At 39.8% G+C, this 21982-nt stretch overlaps 1 protein-coding gene across 13 annotated transcripts in view; it reads right to left on the bottom strand.

The window, feature by feature from the left end:
* Positions 1-21982, bottom strand: part of LOC126297741 (uncharacterized) — a 387999-nt gene that overhangs the window by 74458 nt on the left and 291559 nt on the right. The gene's annotated exons all lie outside the window — the stretch shown is intronic.

Here is a 21982-nt window from a genome sequence, read left to right on the forward strand (position 1 = left end):
TAGTTAAAACAGCAACAGAAGCTTCTAGAAAATGAAATTAACTGAAAACTACTTTTAAGTGGCATCAACACTGCCCATAAACTCAAAATCACTTCTGGCTTCTTCTGATGGCTGGCAGCAGCAGGTGCGACTCTAGAAGTGGCTTACTGCTTGTCCAACAACTATGTGTAGAATTTGAGTTTGTTAATGGTCACACAGTCTTCACCAAAGTGGAGCTCCAAAGGCTTTTTGACGTCTCAAAATTTGGCTTCTGGGGGTTCTATGCAGCTGTGATTGGTGTTGTGCTGTTTCCTCTGTTTAAATTTTTTCATCTCCTCAGGATGCTCTTTCCCTCTCCAGCTTCAAAGTTGTAGAAGAGCTCTTCATGAACTAAACGAATCTTCTTGTTTTTCTTTTCATGAACACAATTTTTTTTTATCTGGAATCCTTCCAAGGATATCATAAAAAATAGTGTCAATGGTTTTCATTGCATAACATTGCTTTCATATTAGTTTTCCTTTCTTACCTTCTTGTTTTGAACATTTCTTTTCCACTGATCAGAACGCCTCTTCCTTTTCTGAATGGGATTGTTGCCCCAGCCTCGTTCTGATCATTTGCAGCTATAATGCTGGGTTTGACTTCTTGCAGAATTCCTACTATTTCCCTTACTCCCACTTCATTTGTACTATCTTCTGTATCTAAACTGTCCACAAAATCACTTATTTTCTTCAAAATACTCAGGCAAATAAGCCAAGAAACATCCTGCTGATCAGCTGAGCTATGCTTACTGGCATGTATTTCGATAACGCATCGGCAGCAAGCAAGAGCTTCACTGTTGCATATGCATTCATTACAGTGCAGCCAAGAGGGGGGGGAATCTGAATATCCCTGTCGACATGGCTGAGGGGAAAAAATTGTGAACTATCAGAAGGAATAGAATACATAGTTAACAGATGCATGCCAACTAACTAAGTAAATGAAACCAGGTGTGGCTTAAATTCAAAGAAACAGTATCTGAGGCAATTAAGACACTTACACTGAATAATGTAGTAAAAGATCGAACTGGTCCCCCATGGTACACAAGCAGGTCAGAACACCTGTTCCAGAAGCAATGAAAAAAAGCATTCCAAATTCAAATAATACAAAAGTTCCAAGACTGGCAATGTTTTACTGAGGCTTGAAACTTAGCACAGTCTTCAGTGTGAGATGCTTTTAATAGACTCCACAACAAAATTCTGGCTTGAAATCTGACAGAAAATCCAAAGAGATTCAGGTCCTATGTAAAGTACACCATTGGCAAGGCATAATTAATACCTTCATTGCATCATACCAATGGTAATATTACTGATGACAGTACCACTGAAACAGAGTTATTAAACACAGATTCTGAAATTTCTTCACCAAAGAAGATGAAGTAAATATTCTAGAATCTGAATCAAGAACAACTGCCAATATGAATAACTTCAAAGTAGGTATCCTTGGCGTAGTGAAGCAGCTTAAACTATTTAATGAAAGCCAAGTCTTCCAGTTCAGATGGCATACCAATAAGGTTCCTTTCAGAGTATGCTGATACTTAGCAATCATATAAAACTGCTTACTCAATGAAATATTCATACCAGAAGACTGGAAAGATGCACAAATTACACAACTATTCAAGAAAGTAAATAGAAGTAATCCACTGAATTACAGACTCATATCACAAACATTGATCTGCAGTAGGATTCTGGAACACACAATGTGTTCAAACATTATGAATTAAGTCGAAGGTAAAGGTCTGTTGGCACACAGTCTGCATTATTTCAGAAAATGTCATTCCTGTGAAACATAACTAGCTCTTTATTTGTACAAAGTAATGAGTGATATCAACAGGGGATCTCCAATTGATTCCATATTTCTAGATTTCCACAAGGCTTTTGGCACCATTCTTTTCAAGGGACTTCTAATTAAACTGCACGGCTTTGGAGTACCACTTCATTTGTAACTGGATTCATGATTTCCTGTCACAAGTAATTCCTGGAAAGTCACTGAGTAAAACAGAACTGATGTCTGGTGTTCCCCAAGGAAATATTATGAGCCCTCTAATGTTCCTAACCTACTTAAATGACTTAGGAGAATCTGAGTAACCCTCTTTGATTACTTGCAAACAATGTTGTCATTTGCTGTTTAGTAAAGTAATCAGAAGATCAAAACCAATAGCAAAACAATTTATACAAGATATCTCTATGGTGTAAAGAGTGGCAACTGACATTAAATAATGAGAAGTGTGAGGTCATCCATATGATTACTAAAAGAAATCTGTTAAATTTTGGTAACATGATAGCTCTCACAAATTTAAAGGCTGTCAATTCAGATAAATACCCAGGAATAACAATTACGATTATGAACAACTTGAACTGGAATAACCATTCAGATAATGCTGCATGGAAGGCAAAATCAAAGACACTGTTTTATTGGCAGAATGCTTAGAAGATGCAACAGTTGTACTAAAGAGACCAACCATGCACCTCTTGTTCATCCTCTGCTACAGCACTGCTGTGCTGTATGTGATACTTACAAGATAGGATTGATGGAGGACATAAAAAAAGCTTCAAATAAGGCACCTTCTTTTGTATTATCATGGACTGCGGAGTGTGTGTCATGGATGTGATGAGCAAATTGGTATGGCAATCATTAAAACAAAGGCATTTTTCACTGTGGTGAGACCTTTTCATCACCAATTTTCTCCTCTGAATGTGAAAATATTTTATTTTCTTGTCACCAACCTACATGGGGAGAAATGATCATCATAACACAACAAGAGAAATCAGAGCTGATACAGAAAGGCTTAAGTGTTCATTTTTCCCCACACACTATTAGAGAGGTGAGTGGGAGAGAAAGAGTCTCAAGTTGGTTCAAAGAACCCTCTGCCAGGCACTTCATTGTCAATAGCAGAGTAATCATGTAGTTGTACCTTCATGTGAAGGTACTAAGGTGATTAGCACAGCAGTGAAAGTAGTTTAGCTTAACCTTCAAGTAAAATTTATCAACCAGTAAATCAACAAATTATCTCTGAAAAGAAAATTGCACATAGTAGCACATTTACTTAATTTCATAGTTGTCTTACCAAAGGCATGGCAAGATGTACAGAAGATTGTCTCCTTTGTGAACAACTTGCAAGCTGGGGTAAGAACCTAGAATTAGTTACTCATAACTTAAAACAGCACTCCTCACAATGTATTGGTCAAAGAACAGACAGGGTGATGTCCATAACTCATTAAGATGAGGAGCATAGGTAAAAGGTAGTACCAGGTATTAACATAATTCTGAAAGCTTTTCTTGAAATGAAACTAGAGAGAAATAAATATCTGGAATCATTGTTTCAGGAAGAAATGTTAGTACATTCAGTGCTGCAGAGATTGCTGAAAACAAGAACATCTAACTGGACACCGTGCAGCACACGTTAATGCATTTTGAATTGTAAAGTGATGAAAACCAAAATAGAGGATGCATGGTAATAGAAGGGAATAGATCTGAAACAAATACCAAAAACCGAAGGTAGGTATGCCCTCTTAGACTATTGCAGCAGTGTGTGGATTGTATGGTTACAGCTACCAAAACAAAAACTCATCAGACCAATCAGGATTTAACCAAAATGAGAGAAGATTATGGATCAAGAGATCACTAAGGACACAAGCACAAGACCTTAGGCCAGAGGAAAAGGTAAAGATGGCCAGAGGAGACGGTAAAGATAAGTCCAAAAACAAAAATTAATTCCAGAAAATGTCAGCAAAGGAATAACATTAAAATGACCAACAATGAGCAATAGGAGTTATTAGTGGAACAGGGAATGGCTTAAAGAGAACTAATTTCTCTGATGATTATGGCAAAGAGCAACACTATCTAGACACAAGTCCTATTCGGCTTCATACTCAGAGGTTTGTGCTATTTCAAAGAAGCAGCACAATGTATTATTAAAATGAGATGTTAATATTCCACAACTCCCAACATCCACATCTACAAAAATACTTCACAAGCCAGCATATGTTGCACGGCAAAAGGTACCATGCACCACTTCTTCTTGTGTTACAGTTTTTATGCAAAATGTATGTAAGCGGCAGTAGAATCATTCGGCAGTGAGCCACAAATGACAATTTTAATAGTTTTTCATGAATAGTACATTGCCTTCCCTTGAATTTGCAATGTATCTCAGTAATACTCTCATGTTGATCAAAATAACCAGTAAGAAATCTAACAGCAAATCTCTAAATTGCTTCAACGCCTTTCTTTAATCGACTTGGTGGTGATCCTAAACACTCAAGCAGTATTCAAGAATGGGTTTCACTTTTATTGTTTATGTGATCTCCTTTACAAATGAGCTACACTTTCCTAAAATTCTCTGAATATGCCGTGTCGACCACTGGACTTCCCCAATACCAGCCTTATGTGCTAACTCCATTTCATACTGCTTTGCAACATTATGCATAGATATTTTATTAAAATGACTGTGTCAAGCATCACACCACTAATACTGTTTTCTATCATTACAGGATTATATTTTCCTACTCATCTGCATTAACTTAATGTTGTTCTACATTTAGAGCAAGCTGCCATTCAACACATCAAATGGAAATTCTGCCCCAGTCATCCTATATGCTCCTACAGTCACTCAATAACTACCCTTTCCCCATACACTATGGAGCCATCAGCAAACAGCCATATATTGCCGCTTGCCCTGTCCATCATGTCATTTAGAGAACAAGAGCAGTCCTACCGCACATCCCTGGAGCACCTATGATGAACACTCACCATCCAGGACAACATATTGGGTTCTATTGTTTAAAATATGTCTTTGAGCCACTCATATATCTGAGAGCCTTTCCATATGCTCACACCCTATTTAACTGTTTGTAGTAGTGTACTGTGTCAAACACTTCCCCGAAATCTAAGAATATGAACTCTGCTTGTTGCCCTTCAACCATGGTTCACTGGATATTAAGGAGAAAAGGGCAAGCAGAGTTTCACATGCGTGATGCTTTCTAAATCTCTGCTGATTTGTGGACACTAGCTCTTCTATCTCAAGGAAATTTATTGTATTCAAACTCAGAATTTTCTCACGAATTCTGCACAGTAAGCCAAAGTTACAGATACTGGCCTGCAATTTTGCACGGCCGTTCTTGTACCCTTCTTATATACATGAGTCACGTGTGTTTTACTCCAGTCACTTAGGAATTTGTGCTGGGTGATATATTTATGAAAAATGCATGCTAAGTAAGTTGGAACTGTCAAAGAGTACAGTCTGTAAAACCAAACTGGTATTCCATTTGGGCCTGGTAACTTATATTTGTTTTCAAGTCTTTCAGTTACTTCTCAATGCTAGGGATGTCTATGTCCTCCATATGAAAGTTTGTGTGATAGTGAATGAAGGTATGTCTGTATGATCCTCCTGTGTGAATGATTTTTTTAAATGTGAAATTTAAAATTTCAGCTTTTCTTTTGCTGTCTTAGTACTGCCACATCAGTTTGGTCCACAAGTAATGGATCAAAACCTTTAACCTGCTTAGTGATTTTACAAAGGACTAGAATTGTCTTGGGTTCTCAGCAAGATCTTTCAGTAAGGCATGATGGGGGAAGAGGAGGTAAAGCTCATTTGGTCTTTTTATAGACAAATGAATTTCTACTAACTTTTGCCGAGCAGGTCCGGTTAGCCATGCGGTCTAACGCACTGCTTTCTGTGCGGGAAGGCATGCAGGTCCAAAGCAAAAATCCGCTCGGTGGATTAGGGTCAAGGTCCGGTGTGCCAGCCAGTCTGTGGATGGTTTTCAAGGTGGTTTTCCATCTGCCTCGACAAATACAGGCTGGTACAAATTGTTCCACCTCAGTTACACTATGTCTGCGATTGCTGTGCAAACACTGTCTCCACATACACATACACCATAATTACTTTACCATGCAAACATTGGGATTACACTCATCTGGTGCAAGACGTTCCCTGGGGAGTCCACTGGAGGCCAAACCACCCCTGGGTTCAATGTGGGGTCACGGTAGGGTGAGTGGACTGCTGTAGCCTGTTGTGGGCTTGTGTACCACTGAGCACTACGGTGGAGATGAAGCCTCTCCATTGTTTTAGCTCCCCAGTTCAGTACAATACAACACAATAAAATAAAACCATTGCCTGCAAACATTTCTGTGTTCTTTTCCTAACCAAGAAAAATGGTTCAAATGGATGCAAGCACTATGCGACTTAACATCTGAGGTCATCAGTTCACTTGACTTAGAACTACTGAAACCTAACTAACCCATGGACATCATAGACATCCATGCCCGGGGCAGGATTTGAACCTGCGACCGTAGCAACTGCAGCGCGGTTCCGGACTGAAGCGCCTAGAACCGCTCCGCCACAGCAGCCATCCTCCTAACCAAGAGTGCAACAATCTCCGCTTCCTCAGCATTTTCTGAACTTTATTATTAAACCAAGTAGATCCAAAATAATGGATTCCATTGCACCACAATGTAAACAAATTAAATGTCCAATAATGTTAAATGTTATGATAGAAGTAGACAGTATCTGCAATTAATGGTTAAGATGAATCATAGAGTTAATCTTGTACTGGGAGGCTGGGTGCCCACAAACATTGTGGAATTGGTTTTAGTAAGCATTGAACCCAGTATGTGTCTAGGAATGCTGGAGGAAACTAACAAAGGCGAGGTAGTTACTGATCCTAAAAAAGGTTTACAAATATTATGAAGGCATGGAAAATTAGCAGTAGAAATAAGAAAAAGAATAGACACTACTCTGAGAAAGAGAAAATGACAGTCTTACAAAGTGAAAAAGAAATTAAGAGAAAGATGTAGTGGAAAAAACTTTGGAGGTGGGGATCACCAACGAAATGGATGAAATATAAGTTAGTTATGAGAATATTTTCTCAAACAAGACAGGTGTGATTTATGTGACATCAGTGTCCATAGTTATGCTGACTCTCTGCCCAGTTGTCTGCAAGTGCAACAGGCTGCTAAGGTTATCTTCTGCTGAGTGAGGCTGCAGAAAACTTGGGTAGTTCTTGCTGACTGGGCTGTGGGCAGACTGAGCCCAATGTACATAATCAGAAACAAAGCACCTCAGACTCTCTCTGATGAAAACTTCATGCACTCAGTTTTAGATCAATTTTTAATTTAATTGTTAATTTTAACAAGATATTTAACATACGAATATGAAGTGCATAATCCAAATTGCTTCTTAATTTGAAGTCAATTATATTACATCTTTTAGGCAACATCTTCGTTACATTTTAATACTGCACAGTAAAAGTGCCTGTCCTCTCCTCATCCCACTTCCCTCCCTCCTCTATGTATGTATGATACAAAATGGGTGTATTAAGATGTTGGATGCCGCTGTACATTGTCACAAGTCTACAACAATGCCGTTTCTTTTACTGTAAAGCCTATGACTATGTTATTTTTAAGGAAATTTTAATTTTCACAACATGTGATTAATCTAGTGCAGTTTTAAGAATTTTAAATTCTATATGTTGTTAATCCATGTTGTCTACTTATTTAGGAACAATTTAAAATATTTTCTGTCTGCACAGCCTACTTTAATAGTTGTTTATTAATATTTTATTTTATTTTACTTTATTTTTAGCTCTGAAGGTGATCAATGAACATGACACTGAAATAACAATTATTAAAAATATATGATATCCCTTACAGCACACTATATAGGCTATATGGAAGTGCCAGCATTCAACTTTATCATCATCTCACTGTCATTGACACCATTACCACCACTACAAACACAATGTTACACCCCAGATCCACTCATTGTAGTAAATTACAGTTAACATAAATACTTGACTTGCAGGTTGTTGAAATGGCATCACCTAGTAAGGTTTGCAGCAGGTCATGGACCACACAAATAAATAAGTTAATATTGTGTATCACAGTTGCTTCAGAGAAGAGTTTTTTAACTGGTATCACAATTACACTGTTCAGGATGTAACTGTCTTTGGGCATGATGTTTAAACCTACACAGCAAATATTACAAGAGATGATGATCATTCATTACACTACGTAAAATGTACAGAAAGAAGTGAATAAGTGTAACATAATGTTTCAATTTCTGTATTCCTAAGCTGTGAATAACTAAAAAAGTTTGCAGAATTTCCTTCCCCCACTAAAATTAATGTAGTACACAACATAAAAAGAGAAAAATATAAATTTCTGTTTTCATACTAGAAGCAGCTTAAAAGTTATACAGGAAAGGCCACCACACGAGTGATGCATTAGACTAAAGACCTCACACTGAAACAAATCTCTTAGAGTGTGGGGGAAAGCTCTTACAGGTTGGTGTGGCTAGACCAACTCAGCTAGATTTTCAGCACATCTAAAGTTCATCACAATGACCCACTGAATCTATGTTTGGCCTCCCTCTGCAGCACTGAGCCACACTAGTCCATCTCGGGTCCTCCAAATATGCCTCAGTTCAGACCATTAAGAATTGATAAAACTGACCAACAGGTGTGAAACTAGCAACCCGTTTAACTTTGATCTTTAGCAGATGGTAAACTGACACAGACAAAAGTGTAAATACGATGGCATGCTGAAGTAATTTTTTTACTTTGTTCTCAATATTGGCTGAGATATTACATACCATGCACATAACTCAATTGACTTCCTCATGTAGCTGATACAAATTACATCCCTTTGCCACTATAGGGCTCCGAATTGGTGCTGAGAAGTAATGCCTCCGAATTATTGATGAGAAAACTCTTAAAGATATTGAATAATTTGTTGAAATACATTTGCTGAAAATGGATAAAATACTTTTTAAGTAAAACATATTTAATTAACATTGTACAGTTTTATTCTTCATGTCTGCATATTTATTTCTTAACATAGCCACCCTATCAATGAACACATTTTTCCTACCAGGAGACCAGTTTGTTGATACTGTCACTGTAGAATGTTTGACTTTGTTGATGGAGCCAATACTTCACCTCTACTTGCACATATTCATCACCATCAAAGTCAAGTTCCTGAAGAAACTCTAAGTTTTGGAAATTGATAAGAATTTGATGGAGCCAAGTTGGGACTGTATAGAGTGGGGGTTTCTGAACTTTCACACTGATGGAACACTTTGAGAATCCTGGTACTTTGATGGAATCCATTGTATTTTGAAGGTTAGTAAAATTCTTAAAAAATGAGAAAAACTTATTTTGTTCACTGACTGGGTAACAATAGAATTAAAAAAACAACAGATTAGTATCGTCAAAATGTTGAGAAAAAAACATGCTATGTTATTATAGTTTTTTGTGGAGCACTCATTCATTTTGCATGGAATACAGTTCGTGAAACCCTGGTATGGAGGATGATCAATGACAGTGAACCCAAAACATCCGATTGTTGCACGTTGCAGTGCTGGCGTGTGGCCTAGCACTGACTGAAGTCAGCCAGGGTGCCCAGTACACATAATCTGGGAGTTTGACTCCTTCCTTACTGGACAACAGTTCTTCATAAGGAATGGAGACAAGTCCAGACAGACATGACAGATTGCAGCAAGAGTCCCACGAGGCTCGGTTTTAGGTCCTGTCCTTTATACCATACACACAAATGACATTCCTAAGCAGGTACCTATACTGTTAATACCGCCATATACAAAAGTTGTTGCAGCTTCCTCCATATACACCGAAAACTTCAACAACACTGTGGTGTAATCTATGGAAGAGAAAGATCAACCTCAGAAACTTCCAGGCAATCTATTTCAACCCCCCGGGGGGGGGGGGGGGGGGGGGGAGGGGGGGGGGGTGAAGGGCGGGGCGAACCCTCACTGACTGTTAACTCAACACTGATGGCAGAGAACTGACCTGGAGAAACTCAGTAATTTAACTAGGCTTTGAAATAGATCGTCACCTAACATGCAACAAGCACCTCAACATTGCAGCGAAAAAGGGTGTGCATTTTTCTGTAGGTTGTATCCCTTCCAGAAAGGTGATGGATTAACCGTACATGTAGACTCCTCCTCTGGCAACAGCTCATACATCTGGTCACCTTCTGGGCTAGGAAGTGTGACCTATGGCACCAAAGACAGCACCAACATGACTGCAGTGTCTCCAAAACAAAGTTTTCCCAACATACACATAAGAGACCTTTTAGGTCAACCCACCATTTACACACTTATTCAGGACACATACACAAAATTTTACAAAACAACACACATTTTGTCCTACATTCTCATTCAAAATTTAGGACATGAACCACAAAAAGCATCACACAAAAACACAGAATTAACCCTTATGCACCACTTTAGGGACCAACAACACACATACAAAACACTAACCACAAGCTTACACACTGAAAACACACACACACAACCCCAATCCCTTATCTTCACAAAATCCCCTAGTGCATTCTGAAATCAGACAAGCACAGTTTACTGGTACTTCATACACAACATACCTAACCATAGCCTTCACAAGCAGCACTGTCTACATCTACATCTACATCCATATTCCGCAAGCCACCTGACGGTGTGTGACGGGTGGTACCTTGAGTACCTCTATCAGTTCTCCCTTCTATTCCAGTCTCGTATTGTTCGTAGAAAGAAGGATTGTCAGTATGCCTCTGTGTGGGCTCTAATCTCTCTGATTTTATCCTCATGGTCTCTTCACAAGATATACGTAGGATGGAGCAATATACTGCTTGACTCCTCGGTAAAGGTATGTTCGCCAACTTCAACAAAAGCCCGTACCGAGCTACTGAGCGTCTCTCCTGCAGAGTCTTCCACTGGAGTTTATCTATCATCTCTGTAATGCTTTCGCGATTACTAAATGATCCAGTAACAAAGCGCGCTGCTCTCCGTTGGATCTTCTCTATCTCTTCTATTAACCCCATCTGGTATGGATTCCACACTGCTGAGCAGTATTCAAGGAGTGGGCGAACAAGGGTACTGTAACCTACTTCCTTTGTTTTCGAATTGCATTTCCTTAGGATTCTTCCAATGAATCTCAGCCTGGCATCTGCTTTACCAATGATCAACTTTATATGATCATTCCATTTTAAATCATTCCTAATGCGTACTCCCAGATAATTCATGGAATTAACTGCTTCCAGTTGCTGACCTGCTATATCGTAGCTAAATGATAAGGGATCTTTCGTTCTATGTATTCGCAGCACATTACACTTGTCTACATTGAGATTCAATTGCCATTCCCTGCACCATGCAATAATTCGCTGCAGATCCTCCTGCATTTCAGTACAATTTTCCATTGTTAAAACCTCTCGATACACCACAGCATCATCTGCAAAAAGCCTCAGTGAACTTCCGATGTCATCCACAAGGTCATTTATGTATATTGTGAATAGCAACGGTCCTACGAGACTCCCCTGCTGTACACCTGAAATCACTCTTACTTTGGAAGACTTCTCTCCCTTCTTGAAAATGAGAATGACCTGTGCCCTTTTCCAATCCTTTGAACGCTACACTCTTCTAGAGACCTACGGTACACCACTGCAAGAAGAGGGGCAAGTCCCTTCACGTACTCTGTGTAAAATCGAACTGGTATCGCATCAGGTCCAGCGGCCTTTCCTCTTTTGAGCGATTTTAATTGTTTCTCTATCCCTCTGTCATCTATTTCAATATCTACCATTTTGTCATCTGTGCGACAATCTACAGAAGGAACTACAGTGCAGTCTTCCTCTGTGAAGCAGCTTTGGAAAAAGACATTTAGTATTTCGACCTGTAGCCTGTCATCCTCTGTTTCAGTACCATTTTGGTGACAGAGTGTCTGGACATTTTGTTTTGATCCACCTACTGCTTTGACATAAGACCAAAATTTCTTAGGATTTTCGGCCAAGTCAGTACATAGAGCTTTACTTTCAAATTCATTGAACGCCTCTCACATAGCCCTCCTCACACTACATTTCGCTTTTCGTAATTTTTGTTTGTCCACAAGGCTTTGGCTATGTTTATGTTTGCTGTGAAGTTCCCTTTGCTCCGCAGCAGTTTTCTAACTTGGTTGTTGTACCACGGTGGCTCTTTTCCATCTCTTACAATCTTGCTTCTTGGCACATACTCATCTAACGCATATTGTACAATGGTTTTGAACTTTGTCCACTGATCCTCATCACTATCTGTACTTGAGACAAAACTTTTTTGTTGGCCAGTTTTATCAATTCGTAATGGCCTCATGCCAAGCCAAAACCTAGGCATGTGTCAAGGAGCTCAGATGTACTGGTTTTAATATTTCTATTTACGGCTTAAATCATTGATGCAGTAACCACTTTTGATCGCTAATTCCCTGTTCTGCGTTAACTGTTTCAAATTGTTGGGATCTGTTGGTCACCAGAAGGTCTAATATGTTATCGCCACAAGTCAGTTCTCTCCTTAACTGCTCAAGATAGTTTTCCAATAAAGCACTTTAAAAAATTTCACTGGATTCTTTGTGCCTGCCACACATTATGAACGTTTGAGCCTCCCAGTCTATATCCGGCAAATTAAAATCTCCACCCAGAATTTTAACATGGTGGGGAAATCTACTCTAAAGATTTTCCAAATTATCTTTCAGGTGCTCAGCCACAACAGCTGCTGAGCCAGGGGGCCTATAGAGACATCCAATTACCATGTCTGAGCCTGCTTTAACCGTGACCTTCACCCAAATTATTTCACATTTCGGATCTCCGTCAATTTCCTTCAATACTATTTCACTTCTTATCGCTATAAACACGCCTCCCCCTTCATTGTCCAGCCTGTCTATGCGGTATACATTCCAATCTGAGTTTAGAATTTCATTACTGTTTACATCTGATTTCCGCCAACTTTCTGTCCCTAGTACTATGTGGGCATTGTGTCCGTTTATTAATGAGAGCAGTTCTGGGACTTTTCTACAGACGCTCCTGCAGTTTACTGTTAGCACATTAATATTGTTATTCCCTGTTGCATCTTGCCGACTCCTACCTTGCCGTGTCTCAGGAGGCATCTTATTAGGCCTAGAGAGGAAATTGTCTGACCTAAAAAACCCACATGTCCACTCCACACATACTCCGCTACCCTTGCAGCCGCTTCCTGCATGTCGTGCATGCCTGACCTATTCAGGTCGAAAAATTTTCACCCCAGATCTTCGCAGAATCATCTGAGCCTCTGGTTTAAGCCTTCCATTCGGCTCCAAACCAGAGGACCGTGATCGGTTCTGGGAACGATACTACAAATAGTTAGCTCAGATTCCACCCCGCGAGCGAGGCTTTCCGCCTTTACCAACTCCGCCAACCGCCTCTATGAACTGAGGATGACCTCTGAACCCAGACGGCAGGAGAGGACTGAAGGAGAGGGTGCTCCATGTGTGGACAAACTCTTTGAATTTGAAACTTAATTACAGCATGCTGTTTTTCAGGCAGTGACATAGTTACATTACACATGCCACATTACAGTATTCGTTTCGGAGCCCTGTAGCAGTGAAGGTTTGCAATTTGCATCAGCAAAGTAGGAATGTTGACTGAGTAATATGTGTGACATGTAATACTACAACCCATATCGAGAACAGAATAAAAAATTCATAGGCGTTATTTTTCAGCATGCTCTCTTATTTACATTTTTGTCTGTTTCTGTTTACCATTAGGTAATGATCAACACTGAACAGGTTGCTAATTTCACATGTGATGGACAGTTTTATCAATTCGTAATGGCCTCATGCCAAGCCAAACCTAGGCATGAGTCAAGGAGCTCAGATGTACTGGTGTAGCTCAGTGCTGCAGAGTGAAGATCAGGTCTAAGATTGATGGGTCAGAGTGACAAACTATCAATGTACTGAAAATCCAACTGTGCTGATCAAGCCACACCAGTCCTGCTGTGTTTCCCTCTCACACTATAAGGTTTGTTTTGAAGCAGAGCCTTTTGGCCTAATGCATTGCTCATGTGTGATGGCCTTTACTGCATTACTTTTAAACTATTACTAGTGTAAAAAACAGAATCTTATATGAGTGTGTGCGCAAAACTAATGCCTCAGAATTTTTAATATGAAAACTAGTAAAGGTTTTTAAATGAAACATATGTTATTAACATTCTACATCTTTAGTTTGCATATGTAGAAATCTGCAGCCCTCTGTTGCTCTGAACTGTAGCTCGTACCATGGTGGTGTATAACTCAACTTTGTTGGTGCATGAGAAACAGTGTGCTGTAATAATGTTTCAAATTCAAAGCAAGAGTTTGTTGACACATGAAGCACCCTCTCCTTCAGCAAGACAATGCCAGACCATGCACACACACAAGCACTGTGACACCTGCAACAATCCAGCACCTCTGATTCACTGTCATCAATCATCCTCTGCATGGCCCCGACTTTAGCCCATCCTATTTTCATCTGTTTCCAAAACTTAAATATCACCTTCAAGGACTTAAATTTCATAGTGATGCACAGCAGAGGCGAGGTTGCGGCTCCATCAACAAAGGCAAACACTAGTCTTCAGTGATGATATCAACAAATTGGTATCTCACTGTGAGAGATGTGTTTTTCAGTAGGGTGACTATGTTGAGAAATAAATATTTAGACATGAAAAATAAAGATGCAGAATGTTAATAATGTTTGTTTAAAAAGTTTTAAGACCTTTCATATAAAAAAATTTCTAGGTATTAGTTTTCAGCATGCCTTTCTACTTCTGAATTTTTTTATTTCTATATATTTTGTAATACTGACCCCCTTTTAAAATGTTACTGCATCTTTCTCATATATCCCTGCATTCAGAATCATCTGACAGGAATCAGGATTTATCTGAGGTGAAAGAGCAATAGGGAAATCAGTTTCTCATGGGTACACCTACTTGCAAAGTACTGAAATGAGCAGTTAATATCTCGTGCAGGGTCAGGGCGTATACGTGGACAAGGAAAAAAAATTCTCGGATTTTTCCCAGATTTCCCAGTGAAAAATACGCTTTCTCCCAGGTGACAGTATATTTTCCCTTATCAATCCTTTTCAGGGAAAAAAGACACAGTTTGGAAATATCTTTGATGTGCAGCAACATGTACGCTGTGTATTTTCGTATTACGACAGCACACATTGGAATTCCACCAAACACCAGTTGTTACTTTCCGAATAATTGAAATCGAGATTTCGATGTGCTTTTGTAAGCCATTCGGAGCTCATGTCACGTGATCTGCCAGCCGATGACAGCGGATATCCAGAGCATAGGACACGTGATATAGACAGCCAACAGCAACATTACTGTTAAGAAGCACGAACACACAAACAGGGAAAGTTAATAGTTTAAAATAATATACATAGTGTTGCTAAAAAAAAAGTAAAGCTTTCACATATAATATTGGTCTCAAGCTGCAAGAGAAGCTAAGCTTTCGCATATACTGTTGCTCTTTTTTGCGCGTGTTACACTTTAAGATATCACACACAAATGTGCCAGTAAAATTTTTAATAATGACATAAATGTCTGATCTTCAGGGGTTCAAAATTCTTCTAAATGGCTCATCATCAAAGAGTTGATTTTTAAATGAGAGTCAAACGCTATGTGATTTAATAAATTCATGGTACATTTTTGCACATAGCTTAACTTACGTAAAATGATATTTCCTTTGAAAGTAACACTTTTCAAACCACCATTTGCAATATTTTCCCGTGACCTGTTAGAAATAGGTTCGTTTCAGCAGTCGCCAGAGAGCACAGATAACAGGCGACAATGTGCTTGGGTAGCTATCATGAGGTAGGAAGCCCGTATGTACATACGTGTAAAACACTGAAAGATCATACATTATGTCATAAAAGAAAGAAGACATCAGAGTATACTGCAAAAGCATTGGAATTTCGTGAACCATATTAAAATGTGCACATTTAAAGTGCATACTTAAAGGGCACATTCATATGTCCAGATTCGCAATGAAATAGACCTCGACCTGATATTAAGCTTTTCAGTGTGGTTTTCGGGGTGTAAATTTTCTTGGAGCAGCAGTACTGTATCATATTATGTTTGGGTCTTTACTATGGCATACGTGGTAGAAAATGAAAACGTGCACTTGAAATGCAGCAAACGGTTGAAGCTAGCCAGTACTGTGGAATTAAACATTTCACTTCAAATACATTGACTGCCTCTGCGGAAAAGGTTAACAAAAGCCAAACTACATTGTTTCGCAAGGCGATTAATGCTTGAATGTCAGAAAGGTGGAAATAAAATAAAATCTGAAACTAATGACATATTTCAGCCTTCCATAATTATGTGAATGTGTTTTAATTTACTTGATAGCTCCTGGCCACAGATATCCATTTCATTTTCATTTGACATGAGAGTAAACGAAGGGAAATGAGAGTAAACGAAGGGAAATGAGAGTAAACGAAGGGAAAACAGCAAAATCACTAAATGTAAATACGAGTCATGTGGAGACTACGCACTATAGCTCAGACTGCTCTGTGCATCAGCCCCAGATCTACGGCATTTGCGAACCGGGTCAATATTAAAAATAATTGAATTTCCAAAATATGTTCATCTTGTAGCGCAGATCTTTTTGAAAAGTCTGAAACATAAAACAAATGTATTCAAGGAAATGTAAGACATATTATTTGGTCTTCAGTATGCCAAAGTGCAGTGCCACGCCTCTTCATAAAGCATTTTTCTACCGCATGTCCAAACTATATTCAGGAGAGTGGAAATTGGAATGTCCTGTGGTGCCTCTCCTGCTCCCAGTCAGCTGGTTTGACAGCCTGCCCCCTCTTTAAAAAAAATCTCACAATTAATGGCGGATGGGATTGTTTGTAATTGAGAGAACAATAACTCTTCAGAAAATTTGAACTCTTTAGTGCCTAATAGCTAATAATTTTCTGTTTTGTGTGACATAAAATGAAATATAGGATATATAAAACCGATACTGGCAAGAGATAAGCAAGAAATTACACATTTATTCAAACCTGAGCTCCTAGCATTTTTTTCTCTCTAATCTTGCTACAGCTATACATGGCATGCTTTCCTTTCTGCAAAAGTACCAATATCAAATGCCTATCAGGCCTACTACAAGCAAAAAGCTTTATGTTAGGAAATAGTTTCACATTTCATTCATTCCCACCAGCTTCTCAAGCATGAGATTGAAAAGTAGTATTACGAAACTTTTATATAAATTTGGAATCGTCTTATTCTTCCATAATTTGTGTGATGTCCCCATTCCCTCTCCTTCCTTGTTCTAACAAACAATCTTGTCATCACCAATTCTGTAGCTATTGCTGCCACTGTCAAAATTTGTTCGCCGATTAACTTCACTAACCCTGCCAGAATAACAGGTTTAGTTATCCCACGATTATTTTCCGGTTAGGCATTATTACGTGTTTGAACAACACATTTTCTGCATTACTTCCAGAATAGAACTTATGCAGCTGCTAGCTGGGGACTGTACTACTGGTCGTTACTAGTGTAGTGATCTGGCCAAAAATTTTCTGAAAAAATTTTGTTTTCTTGGATACACGGAGAAGATAATACGTAATCTTTCTCACCTGTTATTCCTGTCTCTCGTTTATTTCCACTCTGGTAGTCTGAATCTATGGATTTCACTAGTAATTATAACAACGCTGATCATTTGCAAACCCAATCAACCATATAATCAGACAGCTATTGGCATTCATCCGTTCGGCTTTACTTCCTCAGCTCATAATGCCCCGTCTCCTTTTGTCTGTGGAAAGTTTATTTCTAGATGCGACGAGGATTCTCCTGACAGAGACAACATATACACTATGCAAGGATTCAAAAGTCAACTTATGATTCATTCAGAAATCAACTTAAAATGTGTTCAAAAATGTTCATAAACCAACAGGGAAGCATTTCAAAATTATATAAATAATCGATAGGCAAATGTGCACTGGATGCTAGGTGCTTTGTGAAACAAGTTGTTTTCCTCAAGAATATGACTTTGGCTCCCACTTTTCCTGGTAGCATCTACCTGCTTGCTGCAACTGCTTGCACAGCCAACAGCCACATTCCTGTTGCCAGAGGCGGGAGAATCTACTACTCAAATGTGACTAAACTCTGAAGGCGCATGAGCCTGCACGTAACTGCTAAAACAAATGGAATGTAAACAGTTGCGATTTCACACTCATTGGAGGCAATTTGTTGTTATGAAGCACTGCATAGTCTTCCTAAAGCCTTTGACACATTTTGAATTGGCAGACGCTTGCATGAGCACTGTGTGTCGTTGTTGTATATGGCACATTTCCTTTGCAATTTAAGGTATTTTCGTTTTTTTTCCTCTCATTTATGTTTTATTGTTGAAGTATTATTCTGCAGTAGTGGGGTACAGTAATATCCTTTGTTAGAGTATCAGTTCTTACCAGTCAAAAATACAAAAATTTAACTGAAAACTGAAACAATGAAAAATTCTCGGAATTCTAAAAATATCCTGGGTTTTTTCAGTTTTCTCCCAGATGAAAAAATTCCCAGGTTTTTCCCAGATCTCCCAGGTCATATACACCCTGAGGGTGATGGCCCCTCTTGTGTTTGTGTCTTCTCACCTGATCTTTGGGCTGATTGTTCAGAGAAATTTATTATACACAGTCTCATCCGTCAATCAATAAATCCAGAAATTACTAGTTTTGAGTGACAGTTCCGGAACTAGTTTCAAATAACTCCAACATCTTCCAGCAGAAAGCTCTCTTTTCTGTCATTTCCTTTTTGGTTTTATTTTCTTTGTACAAATGCAAACCACACTGGGACCTACATAAATGAGTTCCACCTCTTTCATAGCTAAGGGCATTTACTGGACATTTCAAACTTCACAGTCATATGCCATAGTGAACTGCCACTGCGGTGCAATTCTGTGGAGGCCATTTGTGACCATTCCCTCAATTTGGACCGAAGCTCAACAAACTTGGTCCAGATGGACTCCAGCCAAAGAGACCACCTGTGTGAGGTGCCCATAAGATTTCACTAAATGTATTTTTTTCCTAATCGACAAAACAAATTTTGTCATCAACAGCTCGGTTAATGCTATACATACAAATATTTTGTGGTGAAATATTATTAAACAAAGTATTTTTCTTACTCAACACTGACACTTCATTACAAATCTGCTGCTGTGTAAACTTTACTCACATAAATATTTAATTTTTTTCTTATTACATCTAAAAACTTACAGAGTAGTAGTTTACTTATGATTATTTATTTATGATTATGTTATAGCAACTGAAAAGTAAAGATAAAGTCAGTGGCACAAGCTCATGACCGGGCTGTTGGTCTCACTGCAGGTACACTGCAGCCTTTCTTCACCATGGCTCTAGGAGGGGGAAAGTGGTAGGTTCATCACACCAACTGCCTTTTACCTCTGAGAAAGATCCCCTGTACTCACTTCATAGCAGGCTGAGTGGACTGGATTCTGTCCTGGTGAAACAAGAATGAGGAAAAATCTCTACCCCTATATAAGATTGAACCTGGGACCTTCCGAGGAAAATAGAAAAAGAGAGATTTGGTAGTGGTGGGTAGTGGAGTAAGAAACTAGAGACAAATTGAGTGATAGATTGATGGAAGTAGTGGTGTGGAGGGGAGGTGGGGGGGGGGGGGGGAGGTTATGGGACTAAATGGTGAGGTCATCAGTCCTGTGATTCCAAAGTTGTTTGTGGAAGAAAGAAGGTCTGCTAAAAAGGGGCAGGTGCAGTCACGGGGGTCAAACTATAAAATGACGAAATTAGAAAACACACGGTATAAGGAAAAAAAGGGTAGATCAAATCTAAAAACTTGAGTAACAGAGGGATAAAAGAGCAGTCTTTGCGGGGGGAGTGGTCATGGGTCCTCGACCAAGAAAACATGAAGAGAGGCCCCAACCACAACCACCCTATTGCTGCTCCAGAAGTAAAGCAAAACCTTATATCTGAAAATAAAAACCACTTTCATGCAGGGAACTGAGGACCAATTTAATCATCTGTGAACTATCTGCTAATATTAAAGACAAAGGAACTGGAAGGCTATACTTAGCATGAGGGGCCAAAAGAAGGGGACATTCCACCAATATAAGGGGTACTGTCAGAGTGGCTCCACATTCACACTGAGGTGGTGGCTTGTTACACAAGACGAAACAATGGGTGAGCCTGGTATGACCAATGTGTAGACAGCATAAGACAGTGGAACCTTGTTAGAGGAGAGGAAGGAAGAGTACCAAACTGCAGTAGTCTCTTTGATTGTAAGGAGTTTATTACAGAGAGCAGTACTGAACCAGATGTCATTCCACTTTTCGGCAAAGAGAGATTTGCTGTGGATCCATATGTCTGCACTTAGAATCATGAAAGGGAATGGGAGCGACTTACCCGCCTCTCCAGCCAAATGGTCAGCCAGTTCATTGTCTGGGATCCCCACATGACTTGGGATCCAGAGAAAGATAATTGAGCAGGTGGCACAGACAAGGGCAGAGAGAAGATCATGGAGGGCCCTGTTAATGGCTAGCAGCTCTGCTGTGAACACACAACATGATCCTGGCAGTAAATGGTGTCCTTGCCAGTAGGAGACATAAAAGCATATCCCATATTTTGTATAGTTTTAGGACCATCAGTGTAGAAGATGGTAGCACCCTGGAACTCTTCAAGGATGGAATGTACAATATGCTGGAAGACCACAGGGGTGACAGAGACATTAGGACCCTGGAATAGGTCGATCTGAAATCATGGTCTAGGCACCACACAAGGAGGCGTGGGGGTGGGGGGTGAAGGAGGAAATCCATGGGGCACATTCCAGTGAGTGGAGATGGAGACCACATCAGGTGGAAGTGAGATGCATTCCAACTGGCAATCCCACCCGGGGGTGGGTATCAGGAGGGAGACAGCCCTCATTTTCAAAGAGGACAGGGTACACAGAATGGTCAGGGAATCATAAAATGGCGATTACATAAGTAATCACGAATTGACTCTTTCATATTTGGAGAGGGGAAATCCCTGCTTCTGTGAGGAAACTGTCTAAGGGACTTCAGCGAAAGGCACCAATAGCCAGATGTACACCACAGTGATGAACAGGGTCAAGTAGTTTCAGAGTGGAAGGAGCCACCGAGCCATAAACCTGACTACCATAATCTTGTCTGAACAAAACCACAGCGCAGTACAGATGGAGACGAGTATCACAGTCCACATGCCGAGATTTATGGGCCAGGAGGTGGAGAGCATTAAGCTTCAGCATGCATGTAGTCTTCAAGTGGTGAATATGGTGCAGCCACGTCAGCTTTTTATCAAAAATAAGTCCCAAGAAAGGGGACTGTGCTACATCATCTAGGTACTGGTTGCCTAAATACAGTTCTGGATAGGGGTGTACTGTGAGTTGACAGTAAAAATGCACAATCCCTATTTTGGAGTGAGAAAATTAGAAGCCACGGGAGAGGGCCCATGCAGTAGCCGGTCAGATGGCACCTTGGAGCTGGCATTCAGCAGATGTTACCAAGTAAGAGCTACACTAGATGCAAAGACCATCTACATACAATGCCAGGGTAACCAGAGGTCCAATGGAGGTTACAAGGCCATTGATGGCAGTGAGGAAGAGAGTGACACTCAACACAGAACCCTGTGGGATACCAATCTCCTGAATCTGAGGGTTGCTGAGTGAATTGCCAGTTCGAAACTGGAAGAGCCAGTGGGATAAAATCTCACAGATAAAAATTGGAAGGTGGCTGGGAAAGCCCCAGTCATGGAGGGTAACTAAAATGTGATCTTATGCAAGTCAAAGAAGACTCTGCAATAAGATGCCGGCAGTTAGTAAAAGCCACATGACCTTTACCTGCTATGGGATGGTATCTCCTTCCAAAGCCAGAATAAAGGCACCAGTATCAGTGCAGTTGTCTTTATGACCCTCCTGCACACGTTGAATAAAGTGAATGCTGTGTCACTCCAGATTAGCCCAAAGCTGCTCATCAGTTTGCAGGATGAGGTCCCAATGAAAAATCACTCCCTGGACCATATTCAGTGACTGGTGAGGGGTAATAGACACCAGGACATTGCATGAAGAGCTGCAGATTGGGTGGCAGAAGCAGCTTTGATCAACAGGAAGCTCAACCACATCTTACTGAGAGACTCCACTTCATCAAAC

Source organism: Schistocerca gregaria, chromosome X (assembly GCF_023897955.1).
Source record: "Schistocerca gregaria isolate iqSchGreg1 chromosome X, iqSchGreg1.2, whole genome shotgun sequence".
In the NCBI taxonomy this organism is placed as follows: domain Eukaryota; kingdom Metazoa; phylum Arthropoda; class Insecta; order Orthoptera; family Acrididae; genus Schistocerca; species Schistocerca gregaria.